Source organism: Biomphalaria glabrata, chromosome 4 (assembly GCF_947242115.1).
Source record: "Biomphalaria glabrata chromosome 4, xgBioGlab47.1, whole genome shotgun sequence".
In the NCBI taxonomy this organism is placed as follows: Eukaryota; Metazoa; Mollusca; class Gastropoda; family Planorbidae; genus Biomphalaria; species Biomphalaria glabrata.
The window spans coordinates 43647144-43661087 of NC_074714.1; the positions used below are offsets into that span (position 1 = coordinate 43647144).

General features: G+C 35.9%; 1 protein-coding gene across 9 annotated transcripts in view; it reads right to left on the minus strand.

The window, feature by feature from the left end:
- Nucleotides 1–13944, minus strand: part of LOC106070354 (Krueppel-like factor 8) — a 48386-nt gene that overhangs the window by 20601 nt on the left and 13841 nt on the right. Inside the window, exon 1 of one of the 9 annotated variants that reach the window (XM_013230232.2) lies at nucleotides 8850–8916. The exons of 5 other annotated variants lie outside the window; for them this stretch is intronic. The gene's annotated coding sequence lies outside the window, so the exon portion shown is untranslated. Of the gene's footprint in view, nucleotides 1–1858; nucleotides 2094–2121; nucleotides 2389–3823; nucleotides 4084–8849; nucleotides 8917–13944 lie in introns of those variants that run through there. 3 more of the 9 variants (XM_013230235.2, XM_056027148.1, XM_013230236.2) reach the window with 3 other exon arrangements.

A 13944-nucleotide genomic window follows, 5' to 3' on the forward strand; every position in this document is an offset into this window, starting at 1 on the left:
AAATATTTCACTTCACCTCTTTCCTTTAGCAGGTCATTGACTCTACTGAAGTGGCACTTTAAATTAAAACTACTCATTTAAATGTGCACAAATATTAATATATCGTATCGTCTGCAAAAAAGGTTACATGACATTTCTAAATATTTCAGAAACAATTTACATATTTAAACAAGGTTACAAAGACAGTTTGTGTGGAGACACAAACTCAAAATCGGCCCCAGAATGGTCAACCCAGACTGGTAAAAAGGCAGGTTTCAATATTTTCGGAAAGAACATCAGAATGAAATTCTATCAAAGACAAATGACAGAGAAGAATGGAGAAAGAAGGTTGACGGATCTTGTGTGGTGCCCCAGCTGTCCACAGACCAAAGGATAGGTGAAAGTGAATGTGAAGTTAGATGTGGACCTGGCCTAACTAATGTCTTAAAATGAATATATAATTGCTCTATTTGTTTTGTAAAGGGACAATCTCTTATTCCTAAAGAAAAAAAATTTCTTTATGTGTCAATGTAGTAGTTAATATGACAGAACTTATATAACTTAGCAATACAAATGTACAAAATTTTTTTTTAACAAACTTCTAAAACCGTTTGCATAAATTTGTTAAAAATATGGTAAATGGCCACCTCCCCTACTAAGAAGCCTCCAGTGTTTGTTACTATTAATAGTGAATGGTTGTTACTATTAATAGTGAATGGTTGTAAAAGTGGTGTATTTTTAATGAAAAAAAACTGCTTGCATAAGTGAATTAAAAAAATAGATTTTTCGCTTTCAAAAAAAAAAAAAAAAAAAAAAGGAAAAGTAGCCGTTGCATCTGAACTTTGAATGGTAAAAATAGTATGTTGTCGGATTTTGACTATCTTTTCTAGTTTCCAAGATCTAAACGGACTGACAGACATTCCACTCAAAACTAAAATCGTCTTTTTCTCTTTCGGGGGACGCTAAAAAATAATCTCCTCAAATGAATGCCACATTTGTATTAATATAAAAGATTGATTTTGAAAATGAAAATAAAAGGTTATAAGCCTGATTATAAAATAACTTCGATTCCCTCCCTTGTGGTTTTTGTAAAGTCATTGTATTATTTCATGCTTCTGATAACGGCATTCTTTATAGAGAGACAGGAGTGCACCTGGCAGGGACTGGCTTCCTAAAGAGATAAGGGCCGCTGTATACACGCATGTCCTCTAAAAGCTATTGATGAAGATGGCTGCCTGGTCGTATGATGTGCTCGTCGGACTGCCATCGCAACTAAACGAAGTTGAAACCTTGACCACTTCCATTCCCTGCCACCCTGAAAAGATGCTTAGACTAGAACCTAATAATCTTCATTCTAAAGGAACGTCCGAGAGTAAACAGACAGACAGACAGACTTAGACGTCAAAAAAACAACACTTAAAATCGCAGGCCGGCGGACAGACAACGGATTAGTATAATTTAAAAGTGGCAAACTATGTAGGTCATAGTTATTATTAGCTAGCCAAATGGAATATTACATTCCTCTTTAAGAGCAGAAATCAAAGACAAGCCTTATATAGGGATTATATAATATGATCTGTACAAAGACATCTACTAAATGTAACAATTTATATAACGCTATGACCAAGACTAATAAACTTTATAGGTTACGTAAAGTGAAATATGTACAGATACAAGAAAAAAAAAAAGATAAAAAAAATTAAAAGATAATTTTGAATGCTACACAAGTACAAAAGAGAGGCTGTGAAAGCATTATATGGCAGGTTACGATGCATAAAAACACAATCAAATGATCCAATTAAAAATGAAACATAACTTCAACAATTTGGTAAACATATCTCCTAACAAAACTAATGTAAATTAAAACGGTTCAACTCACTTTGTCTATGTCATACTTAGTTTACATGTGGACATTATTGCTGCCAGATTTTTTCCACTCTGAATACAAAGAAAACTTTTTTTTTCTCTTAGCAAAGATAGTTCTTTTTTTCTATGACAATGCTTAGCTTACAGTAGAAGATTCGCCTAAATCATCCTTACTGCAGTTTAAGTTGAGATTGGACGTCACCTTGCCCTTCTGTTATTTAACTCCACGTGAGAACAAACAGACATACACGCGGATGTCAACACAAACACACTTACAGCTGGACAGTCAGGTGGTCCATCAATGACTTCGGTGTCGCGCTTACACCAACAAACACGAGTCCTAAAACACACGCGAGCCTGTTGATTTAGTAGCCAGGTACATGTTTCCGGTTCACCTTGTTTGGTCTACTTTGCAATGCCTGTGAAAATCGCGCGCAACGCCGCACTTGTTGCCGGTATCAATTCAAGCTAGCAAATTTTCACAGTGCTTGCAATCAGTGAAGAAATCGACTGCTCCCTCTCGCTTTCCTTTATTGGCAGACATTGAAGTTTCCCCCCCCCTTACCCAGGTGAAATAAATAATGGTGTCAAGACAGGTAATAATTAAGTACCATTTACCTGGAAGCGAGACGGTAAAGGTATAAAAAGTGACACCTTCTCTTGCGTTACCATGACCTAATTACTATCTGTACAGTAGAAGACTAAAAATAGTTTTTAAAATGACCTGTCCACGACAACTAAGGGAGGGAATAAGAGGGTGGAGTGATAGTGTTTCAATAAATAACGCTAAGTTAGAGAATGACTAATTATAGTCTAAATCACATGGGCTAGTATTATCTATCTCCTTGGCCATTGACTGAAGCCCCGATGGCTACGATAATGCGGTAAAGTTTATTTTGATAAAAGTCCTATGTGTGAATGGGAATTTAAAATGTGAACAAGAAAGCCACTAATGGAGAGAGAGAGAGAGAGAGAGAGAGAGCGTACATACTTGTGGTCAACTATAATGTATTCCCAACTCCGTAATCAGTACGTGACCTCGAATAATGACCGCGACGTGTGGACTAGTTACAAACAGTGGGACATATCACCGAACGTCACAGCAACACATACAACTGTCCCTCCATACATAATTAGGATTAACTCTTTCTCTCCGTAATTATTTTTTCCCATTCCGATAGTATTATTCGTTTTGCTCATTTGTATTTCACTCTCCTGTTATGATTAAACTTCAATAACTTTTTTGTTTGTTCTCAGAAAATGTTCTATTTGGTATTGAGTTATAGGAGAATGCATGTTCTTTCTAAACAACACAAATTAAAGTTTATAAATTAAAAAAAAACAATTTAGTTTAATGGGAGTCAAATCAACGTTGGCATCGTCAGTTGGGAGAGAAAGAGTTAAAAAACATTACAGACTTTTGCCTACTTCATTTCTTGCATGATTTCACAAAAACTGAACTTATGAAGCCATTAATAACGAAAACCTTACAAACTAAGAGCATAACATTAACTTTTTTTTTTGTTCTTGACAAAGGATTTCAGTGATATATGATAGTTTGACGTAAATATGATAGCTTTAATTTTTTTAGCCCTAAAGAAATGGGTGTTATATCGCCTTTAAAAGAATAATTAACTAAATATTTTTTTTTAAATGAGTGCAAATTTCGTGGTAGGAAATTGTTTTCATTAATTTCCTTAAATAAATTTAGTTGTTCAAAATTGAATCTATTTGTGTTAGTTGAACATTATTCTTTCAGAAAATGTGACATTACCAAATAACTTAGCAGTGAAAGTTGTGGTCCTTGTGGACCATCAGTAGTACATGACAATTTGTTTCTAGCCTAATTAAAAACTAATGACAGAAAATCCAGATAATATATCTTTTAATGCTGTTTTCAATCAGGTTTTACTTTAACGACTACAAACTTGCCTTATTGTAAGAAATATTTCCATCAGGAAGATTCTGAAAGACTTACTTTTTCTTCTATTTTTGTTTCACAGGCTGTTAGCGATGTATTGAACAGCACAAAATATAATCTGCATAAAACATACAGATGCTGACAATCTTTAGAGCAGTAATTGAAGTTATCAGTGACTATATATCCGTGTAGATGTAAGTATTTCTACTGATACACCAACGCACTCTGCCACATGCCTGTTATACATCGGCCTATATAAGAAGATAACAGGAAAAGAATGATACACACGCAGCCAGTGGCCGAAATACTATAGCCGTCAGAGATAAGATCGACCATCAGTACTGACGGCCAGAAGTCAGGTAGTCTGATATTTAATAGAAAAGTGAGTGTATTAAAATTCAACCCCGTTTTTCAATCGAATCTTGGTAAGCGCCTTCTTGTAAATACCTAGTTTGTTTTATATATCCTATCTAGACTAAATTGGGTCCTGGTTCCTATGGTTGGCTATTAAGAAGCTATATATGTTATAAGCCCATTTCCTTTCTATTTTCGAGCGTCCTAAGTACCTAGATCAAAGTAAAGCCTGACCATATGGCAATCTGAGCATTAAAAATAAAAATAAACTTTATAGAATCCTAAATGCTGCTGGCAAAACCATTGGCAAAAAAACAAACCCCATTTGGGCAGTTGTTTGAGACAAACATCTATAAAAAAGCTAACAAGATCCTCGAAATAAAGAATCACCCTTTGTGTCAGGATTTCGTGATATTACCATCACAAAAGAGATACAAGACACCGATAGCAAAGACAAACAGACACAAACACTCTTTTGTTCCCCTGGCAATCAAATCATTAAATAAGAACAATCTGATATAAACTTTGTCACGTGTAAATTATGAGTGAGTCTGGTGTGAATGTACACTTTGGTTTCTTATAGTTATGTTTTTTGTTTGGTGTAATGCACAAATTGTAAGACAAATTTCTTTACGGATAATAAAGATTATTATTATTTCTAGTTGTTCCATGGTTCCATTGATGACATTCCTAAGTCTGTTGTGTCTAGGTTAATGATGCCCAACATTTGGCCCGCGGGCCTTATTCTGCCCATGACGCGGTGGTATTTTGTCACTCGTAAGGTCTGCCTGTACTGCATATTGAAGCCACAGAGGTTCGGTTGCTTATAATCAACGACTTTTGCGGCCCAATACTGCCTGTGGCAGAAGTGTAGGAAATGTATATGAACCCCCTAGACGAGAAGGGTTAGACACCAAGGTTCCAGGGCAGTACATACTCGGCTACACCATGTTCTCATTAATTCTGTGTCAGGTCATAGATAGTTCAGATGGAGGGACTCCTAAAAATCAAGAAATTGAAACTCATTACTCAGAGTCCAATTTGAAACCGCATTTCTCGAGATCTTTAGCAACCGAGTTCAAGCGCAAAAATTATTGTTAATATACAGTTGTTTTTAGAACTGCATTTACATGCGTATTTAGAAAACACTTTTTGTGAATTGAAACTATGTCATAAATGTTAAATCTCGTTTCAACTAGGGATGTATCTGTAGAGAGTAAGAGATTTGTCAGATTGAAAAAAAAGATGATCAGTACAAAATGAATAAAATAAAAGAGTACCCGAAGCTCTCCATTTGTCGATACTTAGAACTGATGTGTGTCTTGTTCTTGTTTGACCTTAAGGTTGTGTCACAATATATCAAAGGTTTTATTAATCAATTCAGGTATTGCTAGTTTCCTAGTGGAGCCAATAGTGCATTTCAAACTTTGCACACGCTGTTTCACGATACTTTTTATATTAATTAAAATGAAGTAATGACCGTAATCTATAAGATAAGATAAATATAAAAATCGATACTGATTATATCAGCATTTATTTTTTTAAAAAAAGGAACTATCGTAATTTTTGATTCTGTTTTGTTTATTTATTGCTATCGATACTATGTCCTATAAATGGATTCATTATCAATGTCCTTTGACTTTCGTTGCAGGGTGCTGTGACAGTTCGCGTAACCAAATCCTTCCACCTTTCCTGGCTAGCAGCTGTTCTTAGCAGGATATCAAGAGGGAGGCCGGTCCATTCTTTTACGTTGTAAGACCAACCTTTTGTAGTGCTCTCACCACTGTACTTTGAAAGATGACTTTTGACAGTGAGTCACGTCCTACTATGGATTAATAATCACTTTAAACAGGCATTTTTTATTGTCTGGGGCTGTGAGGATTTTTATTTAACGGACCACGTCGCACATTCAGACTGTTTAGCGGAGCACTTTGATTATTTTTTTCAGATATTAATTCTCGTGGTGGTCTACAAGTTAATTATTGCATTAATTCGTGGAGCACCTAATCGTACCCGCAGAACACTGGGGGTTCCGCTGAATACAGTTTGGTAAACACTGGTCTGGGGTATCACGAATTAATTTAGTATAGAATGACACTTATGTGCCATGAAAGTTTTTGCAATGTAATTCCTAACCTCGTTCTGAAATCTATGGCTTAGGCCCATCAAAAAGTAACCCGAATAAAAAAAAAGTTATTTAATTTAAAACAGGTAAAAAAAAACAACAACGAAACAATTCAATTAGGACAAATAGATTCAAAATGTGTGTTGATTAATAGATTGTGATAGGAAAAGTTGATCACAAGATAGATTTCACAGCAGACGATTGTGAAGTGCGATAGCGGCAGACGACAATTTCTTTCAATCACTCTTTAGAGATAGTTATCTAGGTATCGAGGACGATAACAAAGTGGATAAGTGAAGACTAAAACAATTATGGCTACTCGATAGCCTTCTATGGGCACTGGGTTATCAATGAAAATAGTTTATCTTTTTTTTGTTTGACACTTTTTTTTTTGCTTATTGAAGCAGATTTTATTTAGTTGCTGATTTCATATTTTTGGTGTATTTTTAGGTACAGTAGAATACATTTTAGCAAAGTTTTTATCAGCTCCGTCTGTCTGTCTTGTACAAATTTTGCACACGTTATTTTTCTAGCTTCCCATTCTCAAATCAAGTTGAAACAGTGTGATCTAAGTCAAGATCTAGAATCTAGGTCTAGGTCTAGTCATCTAGTCTAAGTCTAGATCTAAGTGTAGATCTCAATCTAGATCTAGAACTAGATAAAGAATCTTGATATAGAATCTACTATATCTAGACTAGAACTCATGAATTTACATGTTTAAATTTGAAATTACTAGACCTAGGCCAATGTTATGATCATGAATTTGTTACCGGGTAATGCCATTACTAATGGTAAACTATGCTGTTCGTATTCGATTCATTTCTTAATGTCATACTATTGTTTACATAATAAATAAATCTGCACCCCCTAAGCTGTCAGAAGATAAGTTATTGCCTAAACAATTAAAATTTGTTTCAAATTTTAATACATTTATTATAAATATATCTAGATCTGGGCTCTATTTAGTCTTATTTAGACTGTCAAGTGTCGGCACCTATAATGAGGATATGTCAAAACTGCGCGTTATAGTATTACTGTTTAGTTTTTGAAACTTATAACTAAAATGAAATACGTATCAAAATTCTTTTTTAAAATAACATTTGAATCAGTATTCTATTCAATGAGTTAGTTAATAAAGGGAAAATATATTTTATAATGAACCATTGACACTTTTACCATTGTGACCATAGATGCAATTTTTTTTCGTACCGATTCGCGAATATATGAATGAAGATTGAGTTATTAATGAAGAAGTCTATGACCTTTTTTAAAAAAAAGTTACCTCCCCTGAAGTTTTTCATTGAAAAGTAATGTAATTTTTTTTGAAAAATCTGCTTGCATATATAATGTTAAAAATTAGATGGTTCATTTTCGGTAAAGAAAAAAGTAGCCGTTGCATCAGAACTTTGAATGATCTAAAATATCATGATGTCCTATTTTCATTTTCTCTTCTAGTTTCTGAGATATAAACGAGACTGACGGACAGACAGGCAATACAAAACTAATAGCATCTTTTCCCCTTTCGGGGGCAGCTAAAAATTACATTTTTTGTGTATTCCAAAAAGAAAATGTTTACAGTAGACAATTAATTTTGTTTTATTATATAACACAAGTATGTGTATGTGTCGGCTAATAGTAAATATTCCATTGCCTTGATAAATAATTGCAAAGTTACTTTGGGTTCTAATAATACCTTAGAATATGGTGTCAAGGTCATGTATAAAACTAGTGGGGCTGTCTACATTGGTGTATTACAACACTCCTATTAACATGTGTCAATGTCAATAATACGATATTGCATTATAGTGGACAGGTTATCGCATTCGATATCTGAGCAGAGTCGGAAACCTATCTCGTACGGGGGGGGGGAGGGGAGAGGGGATGACCGCATTCCAAAGGCGATCTTTATTGGCAAACTTAAGCGATGAAGGCGTCAAAGAGGTTCCCCTTCACCCGAAGGCGCTATAAAGATAAAATCATACGCCATTTCGCCCTCACTGTCATAGAGTCAAGCAGCTGACAGCAGATGGCATCTGTAAGAGGCATCTGGGGAACTCTCACAGGGGTTGAGGGCACACATCTGAGGCCCCAAAAGAGGGCCCTTACCGAAGACAGGCGCAGACGACCAAATGGAGAACTTAAATAGACCCCTGGTGGACAACGACTTTGTCTGCGTTAGAGGGAGCAAAATATGCAAGTCACAACTGGATTTTCGAGGTCGTCTGACATACTGCACTTATCCTTAAACTTCAGAATTGACGACAATGCCATACACTCGAACTTAATTAAATTATGATGTAGAGGGTAACACCTCAAGCTACTTAAAATATCTCGTACTGTTGGGCGCCCTCTCCTCGCGAGGGAGTGAGGCGAGCTAGCAATAAATTAATAGTAACGGATATATTAAGATGTAAATCGAAAGTCTTTAAGCATCCTCTCGTCAAGAGCATCTAACAATTTCGATCCCGTAGAGTTGAATCCCTCCCAGATGGAAAGGCAGTTCAGACAGGCCAGTGAGGGAAACTTCTGTGGGCCTGAGTTCCATGATTTTACGACTCGATTCTTAGAAGAATGGCGAAAGAAAAAGAGCTGACTAGTGCTCACCTGTTATCATGTGACACAACTAAGAAACACATTCGAGTAATCCCAATTCAACACAGGTCGCTTAAGCACACACGCACGCACACTTGACACAGAAATATTTGATGAATTGACTTGAATGGTTCTAGTAAAGATTTGCCCGAACCCTGATGATGGCTCTTTGAACGTGCACCCCGAAAGATGACAGGTGCTTTGAGAAAAAAAAAGAGAAAGTTTACATTTGTGAGAAGGGGTGAGGGGGTGAAAGAATCTGGAAATAATGCTGGATCGTTTTTTGACGAAACAGAAATTTAGATTTGTGTATAATGCTGATTCTTTAGTAATATTTATTTCAAATTTACATGCATATTGAAATATATTGCATATGTTGATTGAACAGACTGTTGAAGTTGTACGCCAGTACTTGCAGTAACTTAATAGTGACGGCATTGTCACCAACGTGGAAGTACCACGTAGAAGTGTACAAAGAGGAGACTTGTTGAGGAATTGTGATCAACGGTCAAGGGCGTCAGATTGAATTTTAAAATATTCTGATAATGAGATTAGTTTTTTTAAAATATATTTTTAATTGATTTTAAAAGCAAATATAACATGGGGAAAAATTGAACTGGGTGATGCCGAAGGATACCTACAACTTAAAAGTAGGCTAACGACTAAACTCATGTGGAAGTAACTTTTGAACATAGCTTATATCAGCTCACTCTGACTGTCTGTCGAGTAAAACTCTAGTACTATTTATTTCGCCCCACACTCAGTCTCAGAACAATCGGAAATGTCACACAATTTCTCATTAGCTTAGACAAGACGTGAACCCAAAAAAAAAAATAATTAGGCAATTAATTTATGGAATGTAACAAGGGAAATTAGTCCTTCAGTAGTCACAGGTACGGCTAAATATGTAGGGTTTCGTTCTCTTACATAATTGAACACGTTATTTTTTCCCATGCCTATTGTCGGATCAAGTTGATACTTCAAACAATTATTTATAGCACCTAACAAAATATAAATCAATAAACAAATGGTCAAACGGTTTTGATTTTTATGCGGGACATTCATACATATATACACACAAACGCCTTACTTTGTGATTTTAATATATATATCAAGAGGAGGGGGGATGAAAGAAAGAAGAGCGATTACAGGAGGATAAGAATGATCGCTTGTCTATTATGTTTCCCAGGCTGAGAATCGTCTATTTCAACATGTGTTATAATAAGCTTTATGCCCCTCCTCGCCCCGGCTCGTATTTTTCAGTACGAGATATATCGAGCATGCTTGATGATTAATCCTTCATGTATGTTGGTGGGCTGTCATCGATCCTATTGGCCTAGAATTTCAATGATGCTACACACTTAATTAAACACACACACACACACACACACACGCCAAGACCCAGATTGCATTTAATGAAATGTATGTAAACCTATTTCACGTCCGCTGTTTTGCAAGTTATCTTCTCTGAGTCAAAAAGAAAAAGATCCCAATGCTATTATGCTGTCTTCATACGCTTTTATCATCTTTTCTTTTCTATCTGTTATCTGTCTGTCTTTCTGTCTGTCTGTCTATAGTTCTGTCAATCTACCAAAAGTAATATTATCAGACCATACGATATATAGTGCAGATGATGTAATAAATAGACACGTTTCTTTTACCAACGGTTAACGAGGGTGTCATGTGGCCAGCACTACGACCAACTAACGTTAGGTACCCATTAGAGATGGGTTTTACTAAGGCACATCCTAAGAATCCCAGAATTGAAAATCGTGTCTTCACCGAGATTCCAACCCAGTACATCTCGGTTCGAAAGCCAAGCGCTTAACTCTTTCTCTCCGTAATTATTTCTCTCGTTCCGATAGTATTATTCGTTTTGCTCCTTTGTATTTCACGATGCTGTTAGGATTAAACTTTAATAACTCTTTTGTATGTCATTAGAAAATGTTATAGTTGGTATTAAATGGTAGGAGAAAGCTTGTAGTTTTTACGCAACACAAATCAACGTTTATAAATCCAAAAACCAATTTAGTTGAATGGGAGTCAAATCAACGTTAGCATCATTAATTAGGAGAGAAAGAGTTAACACTCAGCTACCAACCACCCCTAGTCTGTCAAAAGAAATAAGTCAGAAGCCAGTGTCTTGAGTCAGTATCTACTGACAGTGTTGTGTGAGGTAAAACTTTAGGGGTTTCACTTCCACTAGCTGAGTCCGTGCCTGTTTTCACATCTAGTTCAGCCCAGGGCATTCTATCTTGAGTAAATATTTTAGTACCCTCACAAACGAAAGCTGAAATATTAGATCTTAGCCTGTCTAAATATTCTTTTAGGTGGATTTAGTAACCTACACAAATTTAAACCTAAAATTTAAAAAAAAAGGGTTGTTAAAACGAAATGAAAATAACATCATTCTTAGAACGGTTTATCTTACAGGACGAGAGAGCAAAAAACAAAGTGTCTAGATAAAAAGATGTTTGCTGGTAAGAATGAACAGCTTATCAAGGTGAACAACATATTGCTAATACCAGTACTCTTTCCTACGACTTCCCCACTATCACTTGTCGCTAAATGTCAACACTACATTTTGTTTGTTTGTGAGTGTGTGAAAATGTGTGTGTGTGTGTGAGAGAGAGAAAGGGAGGGGGGGGGGAGTCAGAGATGAAATGTTTTCATGTTCTTGTCAAACAAAAATAGGATATATTGTTAGCCCCATACAGCGTAAGGACAACGGTCCTCCATGCGTGGTGAGAGCACCCTGTCAAACGGATGGTTAACTAGGAAGCGCGTGAGATGCAGACTGTCACCTGAGTACATCATTTTGTAGGAGGAAGTATTTAGCGTTCAAGCAGCTCCTCTAGAAGATGTCACACTGACACGTCGTGGTTGGTTGGCTAACATGGTGCCACAGCTGATCCAAAGAGCTATAATCCGGGAACCACTGAGACGAGAGATGCACTTTGTTTTTAGTCTCCTATTTCGAACCTCATAAACATTGTCTCTGCGATAGGACAGAAAACTCTTGACAAACAAAACACGAGGAAACCTGAAGCTCGACATAGAATACATGTTAATGGCATGGTCGAGTGTGAATATATCTGACATAGAATACATGCTAATGGCATGGTCGAGTATGAATATATCTGGCATAGAATACATGTTAATGAAATGGTCGAGTATGAATATATCTGGCATAGAATACATGCTAATGGCATGGTCGAGTATGAATATATCTGGCATAGAATACATGTTAATGAAATGGTCGAGTATGAATATATCTGGCATAGAATACATGTTAATGAAATGGTCGAGTATGAATATATCTGGCATAGAATACATGTTAATGAAATGGTCGAGTGTGAATATATCTGGCATAGAATACAAGTTAATGAAATGGTCGAGTGTGAATATATCTGACATAGAATACAAGTTAATGAAATGGTCGAGTGTGAATATATCTGGCATAGAATACATGTTAATGGCATGGTCGAGTGTGAATATATCTGACATAGAATACATGTTAATGAAATGGTCGAGTATGAATATATCTGACATAGAATACATGTTAATGAAATGGTCGAGTATGAATATATCTGACATAGAATACATGTTAATGGCATGGTCGAGTATGAATATATCTGACATAGAATACATGTTAATGAAATGGTCGAGTGTGAATATATCTGACATAGAATACATGTTAATGAAATGGTCGAGTATGAATATATCTGACATAGAATACATGTTAATGGCATGGTCGAGTATGAATATATCTGACATAGAATACATGTTAATGGTATGGTCGAGTATGAATATATCTGACATAGAATACATGTTAATGAAATGGTCGAGTATGAATATATCTGACATAGAATACATGTTAATGAAATGGTCGAGTATGAATATATCTGACATAGAATACATGTTAATGGCATGGTCGAGTATGAATATATCTGACATAGAATACATGTTAATGAAATGGTCGAGTATGAATATATCTGACATAGAATACATGTTAATGAAATGGTCGAGTATGAATATATCTGACATAGAATACATGTTAATGGCATGGTCGATTATGAATATATCTGACATAGAATACATGTTAATGAAATGGTCGAGTGTGAATATATCTGACATAGAATACATGTTAATGAAATGGTCGAGTATGAATATATCTGACATAGAATACATGTTAATGGCATGGTCGAGTATGACTATATCTGACATAAAATACATGTTAATGGTATGGTCGAGTATTAAGACTGCTATTAAGACCGATATCTTACGCTAAGATGATGGGGCGAACAAATCTCATTTGGTGTAGCTTTTGTCTTGCTATTTGTCAGAATACTTAGTCCGCTTGCTACAGTGCTACACCCTGGCAGAGCCTGCGATATCACTGATCCAAAACTGTATTGGGTACCTTGCGTTCTTTGGACTTTAAGACTAAAACTAAGACTGGGCTTTGTTGATAATGATTATGGAAATTTGTTGTGATCGGCTGCACGGATAGGGGAAAAGTGCTGTGTGGGCGACATCGTTCCGACCACAGCTGACGCCCAGACATTCAACTCATTTCTATAGGATTATCTATAGCTGCTTCGCGACTAAATTAGGAAATATTTCGTGTGGCCAGCAGTTAGTCTAGTAATATGGTCAAAGGAAATTGAATATGTAATTATGTCTACAGTATGATCAGATCGGTTTGGATAACAATAGTCTGCAAGATGACGTTATAGATTTGCTTCCTAGCATTGTCCATTGGAAAAAGTAATTCACTCTCAGTTCAAAGTCACAAAAGAAATACCGTGAAAAGCATTTATGAACCACATAATCATGCACCTAAGCATTATAAACCAAAGCATCATGAACCAAATAATCATGAACCAATTCATCATGAACTAAATTTTATGAACCTAATCTTCATGAAATAAAGCACCATGCAGAGAAGCACCATGAACAAAAGCATCATGAACCATCGCAACATGAGCCCAAGTATCAATCAAGCCATGATGAACCGAAGCATCATGAATCGAGCCATGATGAACTGAAGCATCATGAATCGAGCCATGATGAACTGAAGAATCATGAATCGATCCATGATGAA